The following is a 12,306-nucleotide window of genomic DNA, read 5'->3' on the forward strand; positions in this document are numbered from 1 at the left end:
TTTATACAGGGATTGTTTGTCCTTATATTGCAATATATTCATAAGTGGGCAAGTACATCACACTCACCCCCGGTCTGGCCTGTCCTACACTCACTCACCCCCGGTCTGGCCTGTCCTACACTCACTCACCCCCAGTCTGGCCAGTCCTACACTCACTCACCCCCAGTCTGGCCAGTCCTACACTCACTCACCCCCAGTCTGGCCTGTCCTACACTCACTCACCCCCGGTCTGGCCTGTCCTACACTCACTCACCCCCGGTCTGGCCTGTCCTACACTCACTCACCCCCGGTCTGGCCTGTCCTACACTCACTCACCCCCGGTCTGGCCAGTCCTACACTCACTCACCCCCGGTCTGGCCTGTCCTACACTCACTCACCCCCGGTCTGGCCTGTCCTACACTCACTCACCCCCGGTCTGGCCTGTCCTACACTCACTCACCCCCGGTCTGGCCAGTCCTACACTCACTCACCCCCGGTCTGGCCTGTCCTACACTCACTCACCCCCTGTCTGGCCTGTCCTACACTCACTCAGCCCCGGTCTGGCCAGTCCTACACTCACTCACCCCCGGTCTGGCCTGTCCTACACTCACTCACCCCCGGTCTGGCCAGTCCTACACTCACTCACCCCCGGTCTGGCCTGTCCTACACTCACTCACCCCCGGTCTGGCCTGTCCTACACTCACTCACCCCCGGTCTGGCCAGTCCTACACTCACTCACCCCCGGTCTGGCCTGTCCTACACTCACTCACCCCCAGTCTGGCCTGTCCTACACTCACTCACCCCCGGCCTGGCCTGTCCTACACTCACTCACCCCCAGTCTGGCCAGTCCTACACTCACTCACCCCCGGTCTGGCCTGTCCTATACTCACTCACCCCCGGTCTGGCCAGTCCTACACTCACTCACCCCCAGTCTGGCCTGTCCTACACTCACTCACCCCCGGTCTGGCCTGTCCTACACTCACTCACCCCCGGTCTGGCCAGTCCTACACTCACTCACCCCCGGTCTGGTCTGTCCTTTATCTGATTCATTAAGAATTCTACTGCTCCATTATACATTTTATACTGCAACTAGTGATGAGAAAACTTTTTTACCAGGCATGGATTTGCTGTGAAATTCAGCATTTTGACATTTGACAATTCAGCATCTTTATAGTAGCGATGATTCAGGTCTTCAAAGTTGCCACAGGAGCTTCTCATCTTGAAAAGTGTCTGCGTGGTCTCTGTGGTTTAAGAGCTTTTATTGAGACTTTTATATTCTGTATATACAGTATATTGTGAGGCAATCCCTAAGCTCAGGTAAGTGACAGCAGCACAGAACATGTATTGGGAGCTACTGGGGGCATCTTTGGGGGCACAGATCTTCCCTGCTAAAGGCCTATGGTTGCCTCGAGGCTGGTACAGGAACCCAAAACATAATGGACAACATTTCTAGCTTACTTCTTTAGTTAAGGTTTAGTTCACCTTTTTATCCACTTAGAATGATGTATCCAAACCGATTATGATGCAGATTCTCTCTGGTTCTAGCACACCTAGAACCTGTGTGGTTCTAGCACGTGTCCTACAAAACTGGCTGCAATTTGAATAACAGACTAGAATTAGAAGAAGGCCTGATGAAGGTCATAGCTGTTTTTAATATGGGCAAAACCTACCTAGTGTGGATCATACAGAAGACATCAAAAATAACTGAGGTTCTTCGAGAAGAGCATTAGTGACTCACCTGGGTCCATTCTGCAAAGATCTTATTTCTGTGTCTTTTTCCTTCGCTTGGTTTCTTCTCTAGAAAGACCTTTGTATCATTTTGAGAACATTTGTTGAGGGAATGAACTCACCAACATTGCACTTCGGTTCTCATTTATTTTTCTACCAATGCATTAAATGCTCAACAAAGTTATAACCAGAATAATCAAAAAAAGTTCTATATTTTAGAAAATGAGAGTAATCGTTTAGGTTCTATGCTTCGCGTTGAATTTGTTATCACTGTGTATGGGGAGCAAGTAGTCTCCGTAGTCCTTAGGGAAGTCCATCTAAGTCCTTCATTATAGCCTTGATTTATAGTCTCAGAGACAATGGAAGGAGGGACTTATAATGCATTCTTCCCATCTCATTAAGGTGGATGGAGGATCTATTCTAACGGTAATGAACCCCAGTGAGGAGCAGTTAGAAATAGCAGGTGGCCCTCTGAGGTTCATTTAGCTGATAATGATGAACATGAACTTTGTTTGAAGTGCTACAAATAAAATCATAATGAACATAAAAAAACATGACAAATATTAACATAGTAATAAAAATAAACAAAAATAACAAGTTGGATGTATATACAGAACTGGGTAAAGGGGTATGTGGGGTATATGGATGGGGGTAAAGAAAGTCCCGTCTGGAAAGGTTATAAAGTTACGATATAAACAGTGTTCAAAACCATTTAGATAGGCAGTGGAGTAGTCCTTGATCAGCTTATTGGGTTCAGTGAAGTAAGTTGGTTGGGGTTCGGAAGACATTGAAAGTACGTACCTGAAGAAAAATAATAAAAATACTGTCTCCAGATAATTGGTACTTAGACTTGGCCAGGCAAGCTGCAACTCCCTGCAACTTTTAGTAGAACAGGATTCCCTGCTGTAGGATGGAGAAAGGGTTAGACATGCTGTCTTCACATACACAGAACAGAGCTCACAATATCTTGGCCACCAGTGGTACATCAAGAAAATGGCAAATTCTTTATTTAGTGGATCTCATAAATCTCTTGGGTGTTCCTGAATTGATACAACTGTACAACAATACAATATACAATCACTTCTCAGTTGGTTACTTCCCTGGATGCTCATGGTGGTGCCTCTTCTTGAGTCTATGCTGGTAACTCATGGTACTAATCCTGGTGTCTTCGTTGGAGACTCAAGCTACTCTACTATCCAACCTAAGTCACACTTTCACTCCTAGAGTGAGCTATTACAAGTTGGCACAAAAAACACTCGTGACTCCAATGCAGGGGTCTTCAAACTACGGCCCGCAGGCCAGATCCGCCCCCCCCAGGGGAATGTACCTGGCCCGCCGCTGCGTCCTCACCTCTGGCAGCGGAGAGAGAGGACTCTCTCGGGGAAGCTGAGAGGGAGGACGGACGGCGCTTATAGAAAGTAAGGGAGATGGACGGCAGAAGAGCTGAAGAGGTAGGACTCAGTTGGAGGGTGGACGGACGAACAGAGCGCGGGAGATGGGAGGGTGGATGAACGGAGGGGGTTGGATGCTGGAAAAGAATGCAGGAGTGGCCACAGTTTGATGATGGGGGGTGGTGATGGCGGTCCGGCCCCCCAACAGTCCAAGGGGCCATGATGGCCCCCTGCTTAAGAAGTTTGAGGACCTCTGCTCCTATGTATTCTGCATGGAAGAAGTCAACATTTCAAAAATTTTCAAACGGTTTCACTAAATTTTTGGTGAATCAAAATGGGACAGAGTCCCTCATCACTAAACACTAACTCTATTTCTGTATAGTTAATTATAGCAGAACAGGAAATTACCTTTTCAAACATTGCCCCCATCTCCATTGCCCTATAAATCTGGCAAATTCTATTTCTGGAGAGCAAATAAATGCCCAGCAGGAAGTACCACTTCTAACACTTTGTCACATCTCACTGGCTATATATTTGATATCTAGCTAGATCTAGTAATCCCCATTTCTGTAGGATGAAGAAACCACAGCAAAGCAGCTTGTAAGCACCTCCTATAGTCTCCGTTCCTATGTATTTAAGCACTTACTGTACAAATTTCTAGTGAGTGTCAGTTTAAGGAGAATTTGTGCAATACTTGCTGGTTGGTATTGATAATGAAGGCCCTTCTGCAGGCCTCAATTGCCTGTTCATGTGGGATCCCCACATGAAATAAGCAACCACAAATAAGCAACGTGGTTGCTTGAGCAGAGGACATCTAAATATGATAGAAATGTCAGCATTTACACAGTGAATAGTTCAATGAAGCCAAGAGAGTTTTGGTTGACATTTTGGTCCCACAGAGGAACTTATCTCAAGAAAAAAAAGTGCAGTGAACCATGAAACAATTGATAAGATCTCAAATAATAAAAAAAATGTACATATTCATGCCTAGGTTCTTAATTGTATGTTAGACAGAGTATGTAAGTGTAAGGAGGCCCAGGCGTCCGTCGCGGGTTCATACCTCTGTGCGAGCTGGTCCCCGGGTGCACTCCACGGCGCGTCCTTCTTCAGCATGCCCCTGTGCCATGACATTGGCGGATGCGCTGCCGTCACTTTTGGGGCTATATTTGAATTTAAAAGTGGTTTCTGGTTTGTTTTGTATTGCCCAAGCTGGTTCTGAGTTTATTGACCCTAGCTAAAGCCTTATTTCGTTTGCCTTGCTGGTTTTTGACTTTTGCCTGTATATGGACTCCTGAATTTGGCTGCATGTCACCGACTTTTGCCTGACTTGACTTTGCCTCTGCCTGATCACTTCTTGTACCACGTTCACCTTAATACCTTGGCCATGTGTAGGATCCCTGTCAGGGGTCCCAAAAGGGCGTTGGTGAACATCGGGGTTGTCCGGGCTCTCCTGCTACACCTAAAAGGTACTCCTGGCAGTTTATGGACTCCTTTACCCTACAGTCCATAACAGTAACCTTTGAATGCCTTCTCCAAACTTCAGATATTATGAGTTCATAACTGTGGATACTTTGGCATAAAAGCTACAGTACATTATAGAAATGTGTGTAATAGTTAAAATAAGGTTCTCTGAGACTTTAAAGACCTTTATTGAATTTGTCCATTTCTCTCTCTATATATATATATCTCTATATATATCTATATATGTATATATACACTTTATATAATTTTTTACACTCTTATGTTAAGCAAAGATCGTCTAAATGATGTTTTCAGTTCCTTGTTGCGTAGGCTGTAGATCAGAGGATTTAAAAGGGGAGTCAGTATAGTATAGAACAGTGCTGTCCAACTTCTGTTGTACCGAGGGCCGGAATTTTTCCGACCTATGTGGTGGAGGGCCGATAATGGAAGCCAGTTTTGACCACTCCCCTTTTTGAAACCGCACCCACTTGAAACCACACCCATGTTATCACATGACCATACCCATATTAATGGTTGTAGTACAGCAAAAACCTTCCATACTCTGCCTGCCCTACCCTGCCTGTGTGTGCCATACTCTGCCTTCCCTACCCTGCCTGCGTGTGCCATACTTTCACTGTGTTTGCCATTCTTGGCTGGTTTGTGCCATACTTGGCCTGTGTGTGCCATACTCTGCCTGTGTATGCCATACTCTGCCTGTGTGTGCCATACTCTGCTTTCCCTATGCTGCCTGTGTGTATGGCACACACAGCCTACAGTGACACAATGCTGGCACTGCTCCTACAGTCTGCACAATAACTATATATTAAAAAACTTTTTAATTGAAGTACCACCTCAGTTCTTTTTGTAGTGTGCAGGGATTATTTGTGGGTTTCTACTGCTCCTGAGGTGTGAACAGGGGAACAATATGGGTGATTACAGCCTGAGCCTGAGGTGTGAACACTGCAGGGGGTGAACAATGCAGAGATTAAAAGGTGTGAACAACACAGGGGATTACATGTTTAAACAATACAGCCTGATTACAGCCTGAATCTGAGGTGAGAACCATGCAGGGGGGGGCAGTTAATCACAAGAGTAAGCCATCAAAGCAGCCAGACAGGTGGGGGGCCACACAGAGGGGGGTCGCGGGCCGCCAGTTGGACAGCACTGGTATAGAATATGGAAAATATACTTTCTTCCGAAAAACGACTAATGTTTGTTAGAAAGTAGTTAAAAGAACAGGTTCCATAAAACATAATGACCACCGTCAGATGAGAGGAACAGGTCGAGAAAGCCTTATGTCTCATGTTCTTGGATTTCATCTTCACAATAGTTAATATTATTCTAATGTATGAGTAGACGGTAATCACTAAATTGCCTAATCCTATTACTGATCCCAAAAAAAGTACCAGTAAAAAATTGAGAAACGTTTCAGTGCAAGAAAGGATAAGCAACTGGGGAAGATCACAAAAGAAACTGTGTAGAGTGTTTAAGTCACAAAAGGTCAGTCTAATTGCACAAATAGTATGTAACAAAGAGTATGCAATGGAGACAATCAACATTCCAGATACCATCTGAGTGCAAGCTTTCTGGTGCATTATCTGTCTGTAGTGAAGAAGTTGGCAGATGGCTATATATCTGTCATAGGACATGACAGACAGTAGGAAAACTTCAGAAGTTATAAAACAGATTAAAAAAAAGATTTGAGCCATACAATCTTGCAGAGAAATTGCTCTTCTACTTGTGTATAAGTCAAACAGCAAATCTCGGCGTAACGACAGAGGAACAACTCATATCCAAACAAGCCAGGGTTCCAAGAAAGAAATACATTGGAGTTTGGAGATGGAGATCCGTGGAGACCAGGAGAAGAATAAGAATATTCCCAGTCATAGTCAGTAGATAGATTAATAGAAAAAGCAAGAATAGAGGGAACTGAAGAGCTTGGTTATTGCTTAGCCCAGAGAGAAATAGTTGGTATGTTTGGTTTTCCATCCCTTCTACAATATAATGAGAAGGTATCACAAAAGCACAGATGTTCAAATTTCTAGTTATTCATAAACTCATAAGGATTTTGTATGTGTGTCCTAAGGCTGAACACCCAATCAGGCTTTGTCCATTTGGTGTCTTTCTGGCAAATATTTGAAGACTTTGAACCCCATGCAGAAACAAATAAGAAGCCCTGGTTCTAGCAAATGTTGGCCCGTCTGTAATGCACTCATTCCAGGGATAGGCTATGGAGGAAGTACAGGAATTCCCTATTTCCCGTCTCATACTTTAAGTTTTTAGAACATCATGTCCATCCAGTAAAGGCACACTTTTCAGCATTTTATTGTGCATCGACCATCTGGTTCTCCAAATGGCAAAAATTCTTATTTCGGAAAAAGAAAAGTATTCAAATCTAATTATCAAAAATTATTAAGTTCCTTATGCAATCAAAAGGAACTAAAAACTTGTCTTTTTCTTCCTGCCACCAATTATAAAAAAATACCATACCCTTCTATTAATGTTCAAAAATCCTAATTAGCTCTAGTTTCCTTTTGCAGGGAAAAGATATTACCTTTATATGGGGTAGATCATCTAATTCAACCATGTACAATATTCCAGTCTTTCCATTATTTGATGCCTCCTTTTATATATTAAGAAACCTAATTAAAACAATGATTCTGTTTGCCCTCCAGAGACACGTATAAAAAAAACAATAGCACAAGAGCGTTCTTGCAATTTTAAAAATAATCAATTACCGTTAAAATATGTATATGTTAAAGCCAATGGGTAATGAGAAAGCTGTTACGTGGTCTGTATCTAATACCACCACTGATACTGTAAGACATACAAAAGATACTTCAGTAAGGTGGCCACCATTTTGTGAGTTTACTTGTGAGCCACAGAGTGCCATTGGAGCTGCAGAGTGCCATTGAGCCCTATGGGAGACTTTCCTTGGGCCGGGTTGGAGCTGCAGAGTGCCATTGAGCCTTATGGGAGCCTTTCCTTGGGCCAGGTTGGAGCTGCAGAGTGCCATTGAGCCCTATGGGAGGCTTTCCTTGGGCCAGGTTGAAGCTGCAGAGTGCCATTGAGCCCTATGGGAGGCTTTCCTTGGGCCGGGTTGGAGCTGCAGAGTGCCATTGAGCCCTATGGGAGACTTTCCTTGGGCCGGGTTGGAGCTGCAGAGTGCCATTGAGCCCTATGGGAGACTTTCCTTGGGCCGGGTTGGAGCTGCAGAGTGCCATTGAGCCCTATGGGAGACTTTCCTTGGCCCAGGTTGGAGCTGCAGAGTGCCATTGAGCCCTATGGGAGACTTTCCTTGGGCCAGGTTGGAGCTGCAGAGTGCCATTGAGCCCTATGGGAGACTTTCCTTGGGCCAGGTTGGAGCTGCAGAGTGCCATTGAGCCCTATGGGAGACTTTCCTTGGGCCAGGTTGGAGCTGCAGAGTGCCATTGAGCCCTATGGGAGACTTTCCTTGGGCCAGGTTGGAGCTGCAGAGTGCCATTGAGCCCTATGGGAGACTTTCCTTGGGCCAGGTTGGAGCTGCAGAGCGCCATTGAGCCCTATGGGAGACTTTCCTTGGGCCAGGTTGGAGCTGCAGAGTGCCATTGAGCCCTATGGGAGACTTTCCTTGGGCCAGGTTGGAGCTGCAGAGTGCCATTGAGCCCTATGGGAGGCTTTCCTTGGGCCGGTTTGGAGCTGCAGAGTGCCATTGAGCCCTATGGGAGACTTTCCTTGGGCCGGTTTGGAGCTGCAGAGTGCCATTGAGCCCTATGGGAGACTTTCCTTGGGCCGGGTTGGAGCTGCAGAGTGCCATTGAGCCCTATGGGAGACTTTCCTTGGGCCGGGTTGGAGCTGCAGAGTGCCATTGAGCCCTATGGGAGACTTTCCTTGGGCCGGGTTGGAGCTGCAGAGTGCCATTGAGTCCTATGGGAGACTTTCCTTGGGCCGGGTTGGAGCTGCAGAGTGCCATTGAGCCCTATGGGAGACTTTCCTTGGGCCGGGTTGGAGCTGCAGAGTGCCATTGAGCCCTATGAGAGACTTTCCTTGGGCCGGGTTGGAGCTGCAGAGTGCCATTGAGCCCTATGGGAGACTTTCCTTGGGCCGGGTTGGAGCTGCAGAGTGCCATTGAGCCCTATGGGAGACTTTCCTTGGGCCGGGTTGGAGCTGCAGAGTGCCATTGAGCCCTATGGGAGGCTTCCAAAATCATGCACATAAGTTTCAAAGTCAGAAAGGTTTTCCCGCCGTTTATGATTGTCCAGATATGAAAATTTAGTGACTATCGCAAACGATCGTTTCAATACGAAAACTGAAAGTACGAAAATAATTTTCGTGACATTTGCGATCATCAAAAATTATCGTGATTCGGATTCGTGCTATTAAATCGGCCCCTTAGTATCTTTTAAGTATCCCTATATCCATGAAGTTTTCTTTTATTGAACCCTTTGATAACCACATAGGATTGTCACCAAAATCAATTCTCCTCTGATTTTCAGACTGATTTTCAATAAAATTGTGAATTTCACGTTCTAGCTAATTCATATGCATCTTATAGGGACCATGTTGGAGGATTTGGGTTTTATTTGCACCAACATGGTCCTCCTGAAAAATTCTTAGTACAGGGAAAAAGTTGTTCCAGTATAACATATATAATAAAATTTGAGATGTTCTTGATCAAGGATTATAACACAATGGGGAGCTTTGGCTGGTGGATCTGAAAACAATGACAGCTGAGGCAATGTACAAGTACAAGCCAAGGCAGCATTTTATTGGAATCTAGGTGATCCGATGCAAGACGGAAATGATTACTTTCATGTTATCTTTATTTTAAATATAAATACCTACAGACCATGAAGTCTTGAGTATGTATTTCTTATATTCTTACCTAAAGCTTCAGCAACACAAGAATTTTTCCCCTTCAAAATTTTCTGGTGAAACAATAAATCATAAAGTGTAAAGACCACACTCAGATGAGAAGAACATGTGGAGAAAGCTTTAGATCCCAAGCTTTTTGAGGTAAATTTAAGAACCGTGGTAATTATTATGATGTATGGGCAAAACGTGGCCACTAAAAACCCTAGTCCAAGGACCAAGGAGAAGAATGAGCAATACGTTGATGAATGGATCATTACAAGAGACTTGAAGCAACTGGGGCAGGTCACAAAAGAAACTTTGTAAAACCTCGGAGCTGCAGAAGGTCAGTTTAGTTAAAAAAAGAGTGTGCACCAAGGAATGTACTGCACTAAAACCAAACACAATTGAAACAAGCTGAACACAAACTTTCCAACTCATTATCTGAATGTAGTGAAGAGGACGACAGATAGCAATGTATCTATCAAAGGACATGACTGCCAGCAAAACAAACCTTTGATATAGCTGCTAAAGCTGTAGATCTTCTGGGCTTTTGGACCTCCAGAAGCTAATCAAGATGTTAACTCAGTGGGACTTTCGGGGCTCTTGGATCTCTAGATGTTTCTAAAGCTGCTGCAACTACTACTACTGAACCTGCCTGAACCTTGGACTTATAGTCTTTGTAAAGCTCTTCTTAGGGCTATTTTGAGTTCCTTGTTCCTCAGACTGTAGATCAGAGGATTTAAAAAGGGAATTAATATTGCATAAAATACAGAAGCTATTTTGTCCTGAGCATGTTGTTCATTTGTATTTAAATGAAAATAGTTAAAGAAACTTGTACTGTAAAATATAAAGACCGCAGTTAGATGGGAGGAGCAGGTGTAGAAAGCTTTGGATCTCGTGTGTTTTGATGAGATTTTCAGAATGGTGCTAATTATGGTGATGTATGGGTAAAAGGTGACTCCTAAAATAACAACTCCATAACATATTCCAGAAAGGAATATAAGCAATACATTGATGAATGTGTCACTACAGGAGGCCTCAAGCAACTGGGGCAGGTCACAAAAGAAACTTTGCAAATCATGTGAACTGCAAAACATCAGATTAGTTAAACTAAAAGTGTGTAGCAGTGCATATACTGAACCAAAAACTAACATGCCTGATATGAGCTGAACACAAACTTTCCAGCTCATTATCTGCATGTAGTGAAGAGGGCGGCAGATGGCAATGTATCTGTCATAGGACATCACTGCCAGCACAGACATCTCTGATACAGCACAAAAGACAAAGAAATAAATCTGAGTTATACAAGCTGGTACAGAAATGACCCTTCTACCTGTGAGTAAATCAAAGAGCATTCTTGGGACAGTGACTGAGGAGAAACTCAAATCCAGACATGCCAGGGTTCCAAGGAAGAAGTACATGGGGGTGTGAAGATGGGAATCAGTGAAGATCAGGAGAAGGATGAGAAGGTTCCCAGTTAGAGTTACAAGGTAGATCAAGAGGAACATGCAGAACAGAGGAAGCTGGAGTTCTGGGAGATCAGTCAGTCCTGTGAAAACCAAAATATACTCTTTTGTTTGGTTTTCCATCTCACCTTGATATTACCTATAAGAGTGAATAATCACATAATAATGATAATACATATACACACAAAAAATGGGGAGGCTCATTTATCAGCATTCTCATTTTCTTGATTTTAGAGATTTTTGAAACCATGATTTTAATGAATGTGCCCCTTTTAGTTACCGTATATACTTGAGTATAAGCCAAGCTTTTCTGCACCCAAAATGTACTTAAAAAGTCACCCTCGGCTTATACTCGAGTTGGGTACCATGGGTCACTCCAGACTTGCACCCTCCCTCCTTTGTTCGCAGGCTTGGACTGGCCCACCGGAACACCGGGAAAAATCCCTTTTGGCGCCAGCCTTGGGGGGCCTTGGCCCCTCTACCACTGCAAATTAGGCAACCCACAACCAGACACTCCAGTGCCCTAGCCCACTCCCAGTGGCAATACTTATTTCCCCTTACATGTCCTCCGGGTCTGCTGCCATTTTGCCAATGTGCAATGAGATTGGCGTCCTTCCTGTTGGACACAGAGGTGCTGGAGCGTAAGGGAGGGAGGGAGTGGCTGCCTGCCTTCCTTCCTTCTAGTACTACCTTCTACATTATTGCTTGTTACAGGCAGGGCCTTCTGACCTGAAGTCTGCTGGTGGATCTAGACCAGTCAGGAGGAGTGGACCTTCTTGCTGCTTCTTTAGTGAGCTAACCTCATTCAGTATTCCATAATGCCCATGGCCCACAGCCAGCTTCTTTACCAGGCATCTTCTTTAATTTAATTTTTAAGCCCCAAAAGTCTGTTTGTCCTTTTAATGTTCTTCTTTTAATCTTTATTTATTTTGATAATTGAAACTTAGCAGTAGCTGCAGCATTTCCCACCCTAGGCTTATACTCGAGTCAATAAGTTTTTCCAGTGTTCTTAGGTAAAATGAGGTACCTCGGCTTATATTCGGATCGGCTTATACTCAAGTAAATACGGTACATCTGTTTCATTATAAAACAGTTAGCATAAAGGAATTTGTTGCACAAACATTAAAGATGGTGTCAAATAGCATTGTATCTGTCATAGGACCTCACTGCCAGCACAGACATGTGACTTGAGCGAAAATATATAAACTTGCACTGAAATTATCTTCTCTTAGTCAGTAAATCAAAAAGCATATTTGGGGCAGATCCTGTGGAGTAATACATATCCAAACAAGCCAGGGTTCCAAGGAAGAAGTGCACTGGAATGTGGACATGTGAGTAAATGATGATCAGAAGATGGAAAGGTAGGTTCCCAATTAGAGTCATAAAATAAGGGAATCACCAGGAGCAGACGATGCTGGAGACTTGAATGATCAAGAACGTGTGATTTT

Source organism: Xenopus tropicalis, chromosome 9 (assembly GCF_000004195.4).
Source record: "Xenopus tropicalis strain Nigerian chromosome 9, UCB_Xtro_10.0, whole genome shotgun sequence".
Taxonomy (NCBI): Eukaryota; Metazoa; Chordata; class Amphibia; order Anura; family Pipidae; genus Xenopus; species Xenopus tropicalis.